Source organism: Symphalangus syndactylus, chromosome 17 (genome assembly GCF_028878055.3).
Source record: "Symphalangus syndactylus isolate Jambi chromosome 17, NHGRI_mSymSyn1-v2.1_pri, whole genome shotgun sequence".
NCBI lineage: Eukaryota > Metazoa > Chordata > Mammalia > Primates > Hylobatidae > Symphalangus > Symphalangus syndactylus.
In genome coordinates, this window is record NC_072439.2 from 34,573,390 (window position 1) to 34,575,784 (window position 2,395).

General features: G+C 40.6%; 1 pseudogene; it reads left to right on the forward strand.

Annotated features, from left to right (window-relative positions):
• Positions 1 to 208: 208 nt before the first annotated feature.
• On the forward strand, positions 209 to 1,297 carry LOC129466080 (voltage-dependent anion-selective channel protein 1-like; annotated as a pseudogene).
• The last annotated feature ends 1,098 nt before the right edge of the window (positions 1,298 to 2,395 follow it).

A 2,395-nucleotide genomic window follows, 5' to 3' on the forward strand; every position in this document is an offset into this window, starting at 1 on the left:
AAGAGGTTTTCTGTCTTCTTTTTTCATTAACTTACTGCTTTTCCCCTCCATGCCCATCCATAGTAGGGATGAGGTAGTTTGGTATATTACTAATGCTTTGAGATTATACCATGAATGAATATATATATATTCTGATACAGGTTAGAAAAAGGAAATGTATCCTTAGATATTCCACTCTGAATAATAGAAGTATCTACAATCAGTAGCCGCTGCCGAGCCTGCAGCCACCGCCTCTGAGCAGAAGATGGCTGTGCCACTTACGTATGCTGATCTTGGCAAATCTGCCAGGGATGTCTTCACCAAGGGTTATGGATTTGGCTTAATAAAGCTTGATTTGAAAACAAAATCTGAGAATGGATTGGAATTTACAAGCTCAGACTCTGCCAACACTGAGACCACCAAAGTGACGGGCAATCTGGAAACCAAGTACAGATGGACTGAGTATGGCCTGACGTTTACAGAGAAATGGAACACTGACAATACACTAGGCACCAAGATTACCGTGGAAGACCAGCTTGCACGTGGACTGAAGCTGACCTTCGATTCATCCTTCTCACCTAACACTGGGGGAAAAAAAAAAGCTAAAATCAAGACAGGGTACAAGTGGGAACACATTAATCTGGGCTGCGACATGGATTTCAACATTGCTGGGCCTTCCATCCAGGGTACTCTGGTGCTGGGTTACGACAGCTGGCTGGCCAACTACCACATGAATTTTGAGACTGCAAAGTCCCAAGTCACTCAGAGCAACTTTGCACTTGGCTACAAGACTGATGAATTCCAGCTTCACACTAATGTCTGACAGAACAGAGTTTGGTGGCTCCATTTACCACAAGGTGAACAAGAAGTTGGAGACCGCTGTCAGTCTCGTCTGGACAGCAGGAAACAGTAACATGCTTCAGAATAGCAGCCAAGTATCAGATTGACCCTGACACCTGCTTCTTAGCTAAAGTGAACAACTCCAGCCTGATAGGTTTAGGATACACTCAGACCCTAAAGCCAGGTATCAAACTGACACTGTCAGCTCTTCTGGATGTCAAGAGGGTCAATGCTGGTGGCCCCACCCTTGGTCTAGGACTGGAATTTCAAGCATAAATGAATACTGTTCAATTGTTTAACTTTAAACTATTTTGCGGCATAGCTACCTTCAGAATTTGGTGTATCTTTTAATGTTGTATGTCTGGGATGCAAGTATTGCTAAATATGTTAGACCTCCAGGTTAAAGATGATTCAGCTTTAAGATGTTACCCTTTCAGAGGTACAGAAGAAACCCATTTCCAGAAAAGGTCCTTTCAGTGGTAGACTTGAGGGAAACTTGGTGGGCCCTGTGAGAGGCCAGTTTTCTTTTTTATCTAGAAATGGCTGCAAGTGGAAGCTGATAATATGTAGGCACTTTATAAATTCATATTGAGTAAATGAATGAAATTGTGATTTCCTGATAATCAAACTTTGGTTTCCTAACCCTGATTGATGAGAGGCTCACTGCTTGATGGTGTGTATAAACTCACCTGAATGGGACTTTTTTAGACAGATCTTCATGACCTGTTCCCACCCCAGTTCATCATCACCTCTTTTACACCAAAAGGTCTGTGGGGTGTGGTCACTGTTTCTTTTGTGCCATTTTGGGGTGGAGAGGGTGAATGTGATGAAGCCAATAATTCAGGACTTATTCCTTCTCGTGTTGTGTTTTTTTGTCCTTGCACCAAAATATGAAATAGCTTCCAGGAGCTCCAGCTATAAGCTTAGAAGAGTCTGTGTGATTGTAATCACATGGTAACAACACTCAGAATCTAAATTGGACTTCTGTTGTATTCTCACCACTCAATTTGTTTTTTAGCAGTTTAATGGGTACATTTTAGAGTCTTCCATTTTGTGTGGAATTAGATCCTCCTCTTCAAATGCTGTAATTAACGTCACTTAAAAAAACTTGAATAAAATATTGAAACCTCAAAAAAAAATGAAGTATCTACAGTCACCACCCTAGAGGAGAGTCAGAAATGAGTGAAGCCAAGCCTCAGAAACAAAGATTCAGTAAGTCATGTCAGAATAAAAACCAAAAACTGAACCGATGATCATAGCTTTGTCTGGAAAGATGGGATAAAGGATGGACACAGGGATCTTGAGAGAAAGCAAAAGAAGAAAAGGGAAATGAGGGAAGGAGACTACAAAAAATCCATTTCCAGAAGTTATCTGATTTTGACTATGAACTTAAAAGTGATATATGAGAGAGAAAAATAAACACTGAATAACAGCCTCAGGTGCCCAATGAGTTTGTTATCAGACAATGAGTTTGTTATCAGACACGGGAAAACAGATTATCTCTAAGGGAGTAAAAAAATCTCCCAAACACTGCATGGCATAATGAATGAACGAAAATTTTGTTTCATGACTAATT